We start from the raw sequence: 14,815 nt of genomic DNA, 5'->3' as shown, positions 1-14,815 counted from the left end.
TTGCTATTCTAGAGAGGGCTTCCAATCTTCCCATTTGGAGTAGACATGTTGAAGACAACTTCCCTCAAAAATATAACCTCAACGTCAGCTGTGTCCAAGACGGTCATGCATTTTGCTGCCAGTTTCTGTTAGCACTGCTAAGGGTGGTTTCGCTAAAATGGTCTGGGTCTCTTTTTTTCTGTTTTCAATTGTGACACAGAAGGCATCCTCATTTTTCTTTTCATTGTATGTTCTGTAGCCTAGGCAACGCCTCCTCACCACCCCCACCTCAACACAACCTGTCACCAAAAAAGACAGCTTCAGATACCAAATCAGTATTACTTTTTGTTGATTTTTATCAGCATATTTTTAGACCGTGTTTTTTTGGGTATAAAGGTTTTCTGATTAAATTAGCCTGCTCGTATAGATAGGGACTTTTTTTTTTTTTCCCCTGCAAAGGAAAAATGCTTTTGTTTCTGTTTCTGCAATGCTAACAAGGCTTTCCTTAAATGACACCCCACTGAACTTCAGAATGACTTTTCTTATTGGCATAGAGATTTTGCCAGATTGATGAAACTTTTCCTTTATTAAAATTTCACAAATTCTCAGGATGCCAAAGCATCTGAAAGAGAATTTTCAGAGACAAGAAACTTTGGAAACTGGGACATTTTCACCACGTCATGATAAAACGTCTACTCACTGTTTGGGTAATGGCGACTGCCTTCTGTACCTCACAGCTACCACTACCCTGCTGTCGAGTCGAATGTGACTCACAGCAACCCTGTAGGACAGAGTAGAACTACCCTGTAGGGTGTCCAAGGTTGTAAATTTTTTACTGAAGTAGACTGCTGCCTCTTTCTCCCATGGACCAGAGAGCCTGGTGGATCAACTGCTGACCTTTTGATTAGCAGCCCAGCGCTTAATTAACCACCGGGCCACCAGGGCTCCTTTTCACATATCCAGGATCCCTGTATCTCTCATGGCCTCCCACTGGTCTGGTTTCTGATTGGGTAGCAGTGTGAGGCTACTTATTTAGTTCTTCTGTGAACTGCTGCTACTGGCTACTTTCCACTTTAAATGAATGGTTTGGTGAGGTATTCTTACTCCTAAAGCTGTTAACTCTAGGAAGTAACTTTTAAGAATTTTCAAGTTGCTTGGAACACACACAGAGGTATGACTTTAAAAAATAAAACTAAAGTAAGAATATTATAGCAAGAGGAAAATGCCTTTCTGTAAGAGAACCAACATGAAGTCAGATTCGAAAATCATTGAAGTCCATTAAGTCATCATAAAGTAGTTAATGCATTATTGGTGTGAGGCAGACATTCAGACAGTTAATGGCAGGCGCTGAAACCAATGCTGTAACAGCAAAATAAATTTTAATTGTATTAAGGTTTTATGTGTTGAATCTAATAGCAGCAGTCAGACTCTTTGAAATTTTAAATTATAAAATTATATAACCCGAAATATCTAATTAGACTATGGTGAATTTTTTTTTTTTTTTGGAATGGGATATTCAGAAATATACCCATTACCTTCTAGTTGATTCCAACTCATAGTGACCCAGTAGGTCACTAGGTAGGTCACAGAGTAGTACTGCCCCGTAGGGTTTCCAAGGAGCAGCTGGAGGATTTGAACTGCCAACCTTTTGGTTAGCAGCCAAACTCTTAACCCCTATACCACCCAGGCTCCATTCAGAAATATAGGTGTTGTGTAAAAGTAGTCACAGATGGACAGTAACTGTGAACTACCAGTTCTTTCCTAGGGAAAAAAAAAAAAAAAAGGGAAATAAAAGTTACCTTCCAGACATTCAGAAATAATAGCAAACTTCTGGGTAAAAATTTTTGATCAGTTGAAACATGAAATAAATCAACTTTTTGACAAATTAGATAAAATGCTCAGAACTCAAGCATGGAGAGAAGCATATTTGAACAGCTGGGACCGTTGGGTATAGAAAGGTCATTTCTATATTAAAGAGGACAATACATTATTTGTAAAATGCCACTATGCCTATACATTTGTGGTGAATTTCTTGAAAATTAATAATAGTCTTCAGAAATAGCTGTTGTCAGTCCTCGTGGATTCAGTGTAGGTTGTACCATACCATACTTATTAGTAGTGGAATTAAAAAAAAAAAAAAAAAAATCTGTAGGACAAAAAAGCTCAAGGTGCATTTTTTTTATCTCTATGAAGAGAAAGTATTTTATCTAAGAAAAGAGATGCAGTGAAGGATGATGAAAAACAATTTTCAAGAATCCAAGTGATGTTACGTTGGTCGTAAGCAATTGTAAAATTTCAAAAAGCTCTAATTAAAAAATAATGCAATGAATTGATTTTCTCTATTATGCTCTCTCAAATACTTAAAAAATCAAGTTTTTATTATTAAATTCTAATCATTTGAACATGGGCAGTACATACAGTACTTACAGTACCTCTAGGTTAACCAGAATATTTTATTAGCTAAAATATTTCATTCTTTAAGCACTTCAGATAGATGAATGGTGGTGTTCCCAATAGCTGATATGTCAATGTGCATTTTCTTCCTAGCATCAGATTATATATTGAAATCAAAGGGTTGAAAATGGCAAAGATATGCTGGGAGAAAGGGTCCTGCGTGTAAAGGATAGATGCAGAAGGGAAGCAATAGGGGAAAAGATCAAGAAGATTGGAGTGTGGAGATGTCTTGACAGTATAATAATCCTAATGTTTATTAAGCACTTTTTATATAGTCAACGTGCCGTGTTCAACCTTTAACATAGATGAGGCAATATGGGGTGACTATGATTGTGACAGTATAGTGATTAAGCCCATTTCACAGGTGAGTACACTGAGAGTTGGAACCATTAACTGACTTGCTTAGCGCTGCATAGCTAGTAAACCGTGATTATTTGAACCTGGGCAGTTTGAATCCAAATCCCAAGGTCTCAACCTAGGGATTCATAAAATAAAGGGCACAAGAGAGTGGTAGACATAATTGCCAACAAAGGTTCTAAGGAACTGCTTAACAGATCAGTGTCTCCAAAACGAACCCAGTCAGTGCTTTTATTTTAAATAGACGTGATGCTGTGCCATTTTCACTCTTTAAATTTATGTGCTCTTGTGTCTCTGGTTTATTTCTTCTGTGTAAACTTGGGTATTGATTTGAAAAGCAATTCACCTGGCACTAAACAGGGCCCAGACTGAATTCCAGGATGCCAGGGAAAAGCTTTTGCTGAGAGATATTCTTCCCCTTCCAGTCTTCCACTTTGTATCCCTGCGGCCTCATGGTCACCCCCAGAATTCTGAAACTCCAGGTTCCAATCACTGTGCAGATATTGACCCTTTTCCTTTCACTGTGAGAGACTGACAAGTAGGTGACAACCAGGAAATGTGTAGGTGAGGTATTGCAGATTTGAGGAGAATACTCTGAGCCTACATGTAAAATGTTATCAGGTTATTTGGTCATAGAAGGATCCAAATGATTGTTAATGCTGTTTATTGGTCTACAACGGCAAATATCTTAGGTTAACTTTAATAAAAGGCCTGGAAAATGTCACTACTACCCACTTCCTTCCTTTCCCACTCCCCAGACTAGTTCTAAATATTAGTAGGTTTTATTCTAATAAATGTTCTTCCTCACTCATAACAGAAGGAGCAAATAGTCCAAGGCTGGGGCTTTTTGCCACTTTGTATTTTAAAAGGCTTGTATAGCCAGGAGCCTGCACTGGGGGTTGAATTTTCTGATTCATACTAATATTATAACAACATTCATAACAATAGGCAACCTGTATAGAGTTTTTGCTGTATGCTGCCGGAAACTGTACGGCATAAGGGTTTTTACATTTATTATCTCATTGAATCTTCACAACAGTACTAAGAAGTAGTGTTCCTCTTGGGTGTCTCTTACTGATGAGAGAATAAGGCTTAGAGATTTTAAATAATCTGCTCAAGGTCATACAATTATTAATAGAACCTAGTCTTAAAACCGGAATCTCACTCTAGGCCCTGTATTCTTACCAGGCTCTGTGGGAGAAAGATCGGCAATCTGCTCCCCTAAAGATTACACCTAGAAAACCCTGTGGGGCAGTTCTGCTCGGTCACATTGGGTTGCCATGAGTTGAAATTGACTCGACTGCACCTAATGATGACAATCTAAGTCAAAGGGAAAAAGTTCAGTTGATTACCTGGATGTTTACGCAATTACTTGGTTACTTGCTGTCATGGACATGGAACATCTTAGAGACCAAGGTGGCAAGTTTAGGTATCATCCCTGCTTTATTTGTGATGTTAGTATAAAATTACTCTCATTCATTAATTTATTCAATCATAAAAAAAAAAAAAAAAACCTACACCATTGTGCAAGGGAAGAAAAAGGTAAAAAAAAAAAAAATGGCAAGTACTAATTGCCATAAACTGTGGAAGAAAGTACGCAATGTACCTCCATTTTTACAAAAGGTTTCGGTCTTTTCTAATAGTTCAATGACCAGTCTTCTCTTATGATCTCTGATTTTTTTAAGCATGGTTTTAGAGAGAAGAAAAAGCTTTCAATAAGTAAAAATTTGTTCATAACCTGTATTCTCTCAATTCTCTGATCTGTCTTCTTCTCCCCAGTCTCTGAAATTGGAGAGTTCATCATTCTGTAAGGAGATAGCAAAGGTGCAAGGAAGTATGCTCACTGTGTGTTTATGAGAAGCCTTTGCCCATGGAAATAGGCCATCTCCAGTGAGTAGGGCAAAAAAAAGCCAGTGCTCTGTGAGTTCTGAATCTGATTTTAGGACAACTGATAAAATCAGTAGTCCAGAGCAGTTTGCAACTCATTATGCATATTGTAGATAAGTTTTCTGAGATGTTCCAAAACAGGGGTTCTCTTATGAGTAAATTTGGGCAATTGTACATACTAAATTCTCTCTTTGAAGATTCACATTTTGACTCTAACTAAAAACTCTGAGAAGTCTTACAACAAAGGTATCATTTAATCAAGGATTTTTAAAAATACATGATATTTATTAATATTACCCAAAATTGGCGTTCCTTGGACCTAGTAAAAACCCATATGGTTTCCAAGGAGCACCTGGTGGATTTGAACTGCTGACCTTTTGGTTAACAGCCATAGTTCTTAACCACTATGCCTCCAGGGTTTTCTTGGACCTAATAGCTTATGTAAAGTCCTGTAGAAAATGCTTTCAGTTAGCCTAACTTTGTTCGTGACCTAGCAGGGATGGTCAAAAACAGTTAAGTCTAATTAAATGTACAGAAGAAAAAGACCAAGGAAGTCATCTAATTATGAGAAATTGTGGAGAAAAAAAGGTGCAGTATCATGAAAGGCAAGAAGAGTAGGAGAAAAAAACATAAAAGAAATGGGCTATTTAGAGTGCAAACAAACTTGACAATGGCCGTTACGGAAAACAAAAGTCTTCCTTATTCACGTATTTATTCAACAAAAATGTAATGTGCACATATGTCTTGTAGGTGCTATGCTAAACACCAAGGATGACCAAGTGAATCAAAACTGACCTATTTACAGACTAAGAAGGAATAAAGAAACTTATATAATTATGGTGAAAGAAGACTGGCTGGCGGGAAATAGAAGTATAAACCAAGTGTCGCTGGGTCCCAGTGAAAATCCAGTGCTTTCCGTGTAGTTCAGCTTCATCCTGAAGGAATCTGATGGGCAGTATTCAAATCTCAGTGGTTTGTGTGTGCCGAGCGAAGTAGAGAAGACTGGGTTTGGTGATGTCATTTAGAGTTATGTGTTGTATTATACGGGACAATTTTTTTTTTTTTTTTAAGGGAGGGTTAAGAGACGGTAAGAAATTTATTTGCTCTAAATAAATTGTTCAGAACCATTAACTCCTAGACTTCTGCGACTGCTGTACTCAGTTTAAACAAACAAAAAAATTTACTGTGCTTTAGGTAAAACTTTACAGCACAAATAATTTCTCATTCAAAAATTTATACGTAATTTGTTTTGTGATATTGGTTGCAATCCTGCAATGTGTCAGCCATCTCCCCCTTTCTACCCTGGCTTCCTTGTTTCTGTTTGTCCAGTCTTCCTGTCCCTTCCTGCCTTCTCATCTTTGCCTTTGGGCAGGTATTGGCCATTTGGTCTCCTATACTTGATTGAATTAAGAAGCACGTTCCTCATGTGTGTTATTATTGTCTGTTTTATAGTCCTGTCTAATCTTTGGCTGAAAGGTAGACTTTGGGAGTGACTTCAGTTCTGAGTTAGAACGGTGTCCGGGGGCCGTAGTTTTGAGGGCTCCTCCAGTCTCTGTCAGATCAGTAAGATTGGTCTTTTTTGTGAGTTTGAATTTTGTTCTACGTTTTTCTCCCACTTTCTTTGGGACCTTCTATTGTGATTCCTGTTAGAGTGGTCAGGGGTGGCAGCTGGGCACCATGTCGTTCTTCTGGGTTCAGGCTGGTGGAAGCTGTGGTTCATGTGATCTGTTACTCTTTTGGACTAATATTTTCTTCGTGTCTTTGTTTTTTTTTTTTTTCATTCTCTGCTCTGGACTGAATGGGACCGATAGATGTATATTAGATGGCCACTTGCAAGCTTTTAAGCTCTCAGACACTACTCACCAAATAGGATGTAGAGCATTGTCTTTATGAACTATGTTATGCCAGTTGACCTAGGTGTGTAAAGGAAAATTTTTAATACCAGGTGGCAAGATATGAACACTACATCTTTTAATATAAATATTTATTCTTTTGTTTTTCATTTTGCTACACTAGAGAGATGGAGCCCCGATATTTAACGGGTAAACCTCCCTTCAGTTCCATGTTATTTGGGACCTGGGATTATTGAACCATGAACTCCTACTGTGAATGAACTAGAAAAGAATAGACCTGAGAAGGTAAAAGGAGGAACTACTTTCTCAAGAAAAGAAGTGGAAAGAATTTTCTAAATGAAAGTCATAGGAAGGAGAGGTTAACCAGAAGGTCCCAGGGATTCTGGAAGCTGTTTCTAGAGGAGGTCCCAAGTTGAGAAAGGGGCTGAGGAAGAAATGGTTAGATGATCTCTGGGAAGGTAAGCACCAAGGAGCATTGTCCAGGTGTCTGTAGCTTAGTGGAACTGAGACATAACCCTTGGATTTCACCAAAGCAAACTCTTCCCAGAGTTTGAGCCCAGGGACTATGTTAGTTTTATTTATTGTTCATTAAGGAGTTCGCTCTTTCAGCATCCAGCACTTCTCTTATTGGTTTACTAGAAGAAAAAATGCCTGTCCATGCTGTATCAGTTAGCTACTGCTGTAATAATGCTGTATAACAAACCATCCCCAAACTTTGTGACTTAAAATAAAAAAAAAAAATAGTAACTGTTTATTATTTCTCGTGAGTCTATGAGTTGGCTGGGGTTAGCTACTCTACTGGGCCAGTTGGTAGGTCAGTTGGAGGATGGCTGGTCTAGAATGGCCTCAGTTGGAATAAATAAGCTTTTTCCCACATGGTTCTCTCCTTCTAGTAAGCTAGCCCATGCTTGTTCTTATGGTGGTGGGAAGAATGATAGAGACTGGAAGTGTACAAGGCTTGTTGAGGCCTAAACTCTGATTTGACACCTTCTCAATTCTGCCACATTCTATTGGCTAAAGCAAGTAAGAAGGGCATCCCAGGTTCAAGAGGTGGGAAATGGATGCCACCAGATGGGAAGAGCTGCAAAGTCACACTGCAGAAAACTGGACTGGGGAAGGGGGAGTAGTAGGACCATTTTCACAAACACTCTAGCACACCTATGATAAGACTTGACTCAGTCTCTCTCCGTTATCCCCCACCAGGTCCCAGGGCACCACTAAATCCAAGAAAAAGGGAGTAGAGACCTGGACTCTTAAATGGAGTAGGAATGGGTCATCTTTCCACCCTGTATTTGGGGAGTGCTCAGTTGACTGAGCTCAGACTCCTGACTGTGGACAGGAATTAATGACACTTGTATTTTAAACTTTAGAAGCAGTTACCAGTATTACAAATGAGAGCAACATGAAGTACCATGTGAAACACACAAACCAAACCTGTTGCCATCAAGTTGATTCCAACTCATAGCGACACGTTGGACAGAGTACAACTGCCTGTAGGGTTTCCAAGGCTGAGTCTTTATGGAAAAATTCTCCCTTGGAGGGGCTGGTGGGTTGGAACTGCTGACCCTTGGGTAAGCAGCCGAGCACTTAACCACTGTGCCAGTAGGGCTCCTGTGAAACACACAGACGACATAAATTTGGAACAGAATAATGGACCTGTTTATAGGAAAATAAATTTTAAAGCTGGAGGCAGAATTTGGAGGCAGAAGGCTAGAATAACAGAGAGAAAAATCTAAAAGCAAGAATCAGACATACTGTCCCTCAGGCACAAGCAGCTTAAAAATTTGGCTGAAAAGTAGCTGAAGTTTATTACAGAGTCCGTTCTGCAGCCTGGCCTGGAGGTGTTGCTCTGACAATGCAGGCAACTTCAGCGAAATCACTTCTAGATACCGCTGAAAGCTCTCCATCCTGCCAGTATTGTCAGACTCCTTTCACCACTGAGACCCTTCAAAAGTCCAGACTACTAAAATATTGGGTATTTATATAAGATTACTATGGGATAGATCAGTGTTGTATATTATTGTTAATCAGATCAACCAACATATATTTCATCTTCATTTAATCAAAATCTATGTGCTTTAGAGTGATCACCTAAGTTTCTCTTTACCTTTTAAAAATGGTCAGAAAATCAGAAAGTTCTTTTCTAATTTTGGATTAGGCATATTGTAAAGAGAATGGAATATTGCCTTAGGCTTGCAGCAACAGAAAAGGCTAAGGAAAGTAGAATAGTTAAATGATGAAGCACAAAGTTATTAATAAAATTAATCCAGTGGGAGAGCTTATTATATAGACGATGATAACCATTTATTTTGCAAGTTGATAGAGGAGAAAACACTAGAAAATGGATAAAAACTGTAGTATTAAGGAATCCAGCTGGATATAAAGAAGACCCTCCTAGCTGTGACACTGATGAATAAACCTCTGAAGGTCTTTGAACGTCAAGGATAGTGACTATCTTTCTACGAAATGGAGATTTTGTTTTATGCCTTGATACTATATTTTTCTATTTTATATATAATAAAAATGGAGTACAAAATACTTGCCTTTCTATAGAGCTTCACTGCTTATAATTTTCTTACATATATTTTCACATATAGGCTCACCTGTCCTACAACACCCTGAAAGAGCTCTGGTGGCCCAGTGGTTAAGCAATCAGCTGCTAACTGAAAGGCCAGCAGTTCAAACCCACCAGCCCCTCCGAGGGAGAAGGATGTGGCAGTCTGGCTTCCGTAAAGATTTACAGTCTTGGAAACCCCGTGGGGCTGTTCTGTTCTGTCCTGTAGGGTCACTATGAGTGGGAATCGACTCTACAGCAAGGGATTTGATTTTTTGGTTTACAACACCCTGAGAAGGAGAGAAATAGGCCTTATCAGTTTTTTGTTTTTTGATTTTGAGATGATGAAACTTAAACATCAACCTAGGGGCAAGAGAGAGTATTAGATCTGAGGTTTTTTAAATTTAAAATTTTTATCCAGTTTACTATTCAACTTAATATGGTGCTTACAATAAGGATGAAGTTTATCTTTTTTTTTAAATTCAAGGCTACTTGGAGGATTTTGTGGCACCCATTTAGGATATTGTCACCTTCTTGCACCAATAAACTCACTATCCTGAAGGCCTGTCATACAAATTCCAGACTTCTCAGCCTGGGCTCAAAAAAATCAAACCCACTGCCATTGAGTCGATTTTAACTCATAGTGACCATACACAGCAGAGTAGAACTGTCCTGTTCTAAGGCTCTAAATCTTCTCCCACGGAGTGCCTGGTGGATTCGAACCACCTACCTTTTGGTTAGCAGCTGAGAGTTTTAACCACTATGCCACCAGGGCACAAATCCTTTCCTACCCTCCCACTCCTCTCTTAACATACCTACTTAGCACGCTGCCGTCTCTGTAGCATTCCCTTCCCCATTCTCCACAACTACTCTGAGTAAAATGTGAGTAATGGGAATCCTTAATCCACATGTGGGCGTACTCTTAGAATTTATAAAGAAATCTTCAACAAGAAGGAGAAAACAGTCTTGTCTATGTGCATATCTGGAAGGGGCTTCAATTTGGAAACATCAGAGATGCTGTTTTAATATATAGCTAGTCCTCTTCTTCAAGCAGCTGCTGCTGCTGTCCTTGGAGGAGCACTCTTTGGCTGGCAGCTAGGGAGCCACCCTTGCTTTTGTCTGGGCATAAATCTTGGAGTAGGAGGCAACAGAGTAGAAGTCTTTGTGTTTGAGAAAGAGCATTGCTAGCTTCCTTTCAGACACAAAAAGGTAACAGAGGGTAGAGTTCATGCTTTTGTTTTTATACATCTTTTCCATTTTAAAAGTCTACTCTTTTTTTTTTTTTTTTGGTTTTTTTTTGTCTTCAAGCTCTATTTTAATGTACAGGGAAAATATCACTAGATCTAGGGGTCAGAGAGGCCTGGAGATACAGCTTGGCTTTACCATCTACCAGATGGACTGTCTTGGACAAGTCAGAAAGCCTTTCCTGAAATCAGGTTTTTTTTTTTTTTTTTGCTATAAAATAGATATAGACAATTACCTACCTAGCAACTTTGTTATGTCAGGATTTATAGTTTCTCTCTGTCGCTCATATTAACTGAGTTGGGTAGATTAAAAACAAGTCAATTATTGATTCAGTAAAAATCCAATCAAATGCATACTTATACCTTCCTAAACTTCCATTATATAAGGTTGTCTGACGTATTCCTGATAAATCAGGGCAAAATAACTATAGTTTTGTGCTACTGATGGCAGTATTCAGCAACTTTCATATCTTCTTTATATTACGCTAAATTATTAAGTCATCTGATTCCTACCTCTATATTCTTAAACCGAGTCAAATGCTCAGAAAATGTCTTTGTCCCTCTTGGCTTTTTCCCTTTTCAGTAAATAGTCCTTACTTTAGGTTCTTCCATAGATCGTATTTACTGACCATTAAATTTGTTATTGAATGTTGTCTTCGTTTTCTCAAAGCTTGGCACCCTCTGTCTAAACCCATGAGTACTTTTTGAGGGATTAACACCACAGATTCCTGTTAAAGGTGATACATTGAAAAAAATGTCAAAGGACACCTTGAAAACAAAAATTCAGAGCAGCCCTCACAGGGTAGATTCTTGAAGAGCGTTGGATGAGGCACATTCCTCTCTTGTTTCTTACGGGAAGGCTGTGAAACCACTCCCTCCAGCAGTAGATCTGTCCGGCCTGCACAGAAACGTAGTCTTTGCATTAGAAAATGATGAGCCTGAGTCTTCAGGTCATCAGTGGTCACCGCAGAAGAGGAGGCAAGGATGATACGGCCCGAAGAGGGGGCCACCAGATAAGGCCTTAAGTCTATTTCATGGACAAAAGAAAGAAATGTTCTCTGTTTTAGTACCTTATAAAGTGACCCAGCCCACCTTTTCTGTTCCTAGTCATAAACAAAGGGAGAAATTCAAGACGGAACTTTGACTCCATTCTCTGCACTGGGAAGCACGCTGCGTGGTGACTCGTTTTCTTACTGTTCAGTAACTTGTACATTATTTCTAGAAAACCATATGCAGAGATTGCTTCTATTTAAGAATGGTTGATGGTTTCTGCTACTTCGTATGCTATTTTTCTCTTTCTGATTGATAGCAGTGGAATAATTCCAGGGTGAATATGATATAAGGCTAAGAGATCAACATTATTTCCTTGGTGAATTGATTGCTTTCCTTTGAATTTATAATTCCTACCAGGACTGCAAATTAATATGGTTGGTGCACTTAGTTATTCTGAATGTGCTTTACATTTAAATGCAGGCGGCTTAGACATTAAATATTGCAAGTTTATAACTCATAATCAGATGGTAGATCCTGTGAACAAGAGAGATATTTGTATCATAGCTGAATAGAAAACGTTTTGAAATGGTGGATCACTATGTTGGATATTATATTCTGTTACATGAAATATATGGCTGGCAGTCATCTATTATTCATTATATCAATATGTATCCGATTTCAACATCTGACTCTAGGTTAACTTCTAGAAGGTATGAACACATACACTGATAGCATGAGATTGTTATACATAGTGTATATTCCCATAAGTAATAAATTATATATACATATATATGAAACTAATGTGTAGGATCAAAATAATTTTAAAATTATTCTTATGTATATTTGCTAAAGTTCAGTCATAAAGAAAGCTTTGTTTTTGCAGATGTACAGCCTTTCTGTCTTTGAAGGTGAGTTACTGGGAGAGTGGAAATTAATGATAAAAGTTGGCATTTTTGAGGGAGGGAATTGTTGCTACATTTGTAAATTGTAATATAATTTAATGCCTTCTTAAAAAAAAATTTTTTTTTTTCTATACAAATATAAGGCTTTAGAAGTAAGAAGGCTTTTGAGATAGGCTTTTGAGATGGCCTATTCTAACCTCCTCAGATTCCAGGTGAGTAAATGGGAGGCCTTAAGCCCCAAATGCATATATATATATAGGGTGCTTGGCTTCTCTACTTTGATAGAGCTGGGACTCTGACTCAGTTCATTGCTCTTGCTACTTTATTAAGTTTTATTGTTTTTTAACTGCAAGTGGCTGCAAAGTGGAATCTGAATTCATGTTTTCGGTGGCTGTTGTTATTATGGTTGTCTTCAGGATTCTACTAAGGTAAACTAAAATAATCAAGCATTTTCTAGGTTCTACAGAGTGGTGCAAATTGTTAATAAGGACTGGGTTACTAACTGAAAGGTTGGGGGTTGGAATCCACCCAGGGGTGCCCTGAAAGAAAGACATGGTGATTTATTTCTGGAAAATCAGCCATTGAAACCCCATGGAGAACAGGATTACTCTGACACGCATAGGGACTGCATGAGATGAAATTGACTCGAGGACAACTTTCTCATTTTTCATCCTAAATTACAGTTTCTGCAAGAAAACAGAAGATATCATTATAGTTACATAGTATTGATTTCATTTAAAAAATTAAGGAAAAATGCTGTTGTCCGCCGAAGGCCTGTGGATACAGTTATGAATAACTGTTGGGTCAAACATATCTTCCTTTTCAATGTTGATCACCAAGATTGTGAGAAAGAAACTCTCACAGCATTACTTACTGCTGCACAGCTGGAGCCTTGGTTTTCACGGTTGTGATGGCAGCGAACATTCAGGTCAGGATCCACAAGCTGTCCTTTTAAATGACAGAAGTCTGAATGCTATCCTGGGGCATCTTGAATACATTTGGGGGTTTGTTGAAAGCACAATTTACTATGGGTGATTTTTTTTTTTTGGTCAGGGTGTGAGGAAATGCCCTTTAACTCTTAAGATAATTAATGTCGGCTGGGTAAATATAATTGTAATAGAAATGTATGTGCATATATTTAGATAAGACCTGACTTACTGGGAAGTTTATTAGCACAGCAGCTGCAGGCTGGAATTTATCATTTTCATATAACCTTGTTCAATACCAAAAAATAGAAACCGCTAGACACTATGGTCACATAAATTGTTGATTAGCTGCTCTCCGATTGATTTGTGTTGTCAGATTCTCCAAAGCTGAAAAGCTAGTTGCATGGCACGGAGCTGGCTCCTCAGCACCATGATATGCATTTGAGTAAGTGGCAACATCCACTGTTCTCCACAGTTATAAGCCGCAGTTAGAAATCTGCAATGTGTTCATCATCTGATATACCACTTTGTATTTCTGCTTTTAGGATATTATATTTCTCAGGACTGCATAAGAAGTCCAGAGTTATCATTTGCTGCTTATAAACGATCTCATGTCTCATTTTTTTTCTTTTCCACCTTTAACTACAGAATCTACATCGTATTGTTTTATGTAATAGAACAATTTGAATCCAAATCATGTTATTTTTTTCCCTAAAATGTGTCTCCAAAAAACAAGATTTTTCTTAAAATATGAATAAATAAATAAATAAATAAAACCAAATGTGTTGCCTTCGAGTTGATCCTGACTCATGTTGTTGTTAAGTGCCGTCAAGTCAATTCTGACTCATAGTGACCCCATGCACAACAGAACGAAACACTGCCCAGTCCTGCGCCATCCTCACAATTGTCGCTGTGCTTGAGCTCATTGTTGTAGCCACTGTGTCAGTTCATTTTGTTTAGGGTCTTCCTCTTTTTTGCTGACCCTCTACTTTACCAAACATGATGTCCTTCTGGAGGGACTGATCCCTCCTGACAACAAGTCCAAAGTTTGTGAGACATAGTCTGGCCATCCTTGCTTCTAAGGAGCATTCTGGTTGTACTTCTTCCAAGACAGATTTGTTTGTTCTTTTGGCAGTCCGTGGTATATTCAATATTCTTCTCTAATACCACAGTTGAAAGGTGTTTGTTCTTCTTCTGTCTTCCTTATTCATTTTCCAGCTTTTGCATGCATATGAGGTGATTGAAAACACCATGGCTTGAGTCAGGTGCACCTTAGTCCTCAAGGTGACATCTTTGCTTTTCAACACTTTAAAGAGATCTTTTGCATCAGATTTTCCCAATGAAACGCGTCTTTTGATTTCTTGACTGCTGCTTCCATGGGTGTTGATTGTGGATCCAAGTAAAATGAAATCCTTGACAACCTCAGTCTTTTCTCTGTTTATCATGATCTTGCTCATTGGTCCAGTTGTGAGGATTTTTGTTTTCTTTATGTTGAGGTGTAATCCATACTGAAGGCTGTGGTCTTTGATCTCCATCAGCAAGTGCTTCAAGTCCTCTTCACTTTCAGCAAGGATTGTGTCATCTGAATAATACACATTGTTAATGAGTCTTCCTCCAATCCTATTCCCTGTTCTTCATACACTCCACGTTCTCATAGAACCAAAAA

The sequence above is a fragment of the Elephas maximus genome, chromosome 23 (genome assembly GCF_024166365.1).
Source record: "Elephas maximus indicus isolate mEleMax1 chromosome 23, mEleMax1 primary haplotype, whole genome shotgun sequence".
In the NCBI taxonomy this organism is placed as follows: Eukaryota; Metazoa; Chordata; class Mammalia; order Proboscidea; family Elephantidae; genus Elephas; species Elephas maximus.
Note: the sequence above shows the minus strand (reverse complement) of the source record.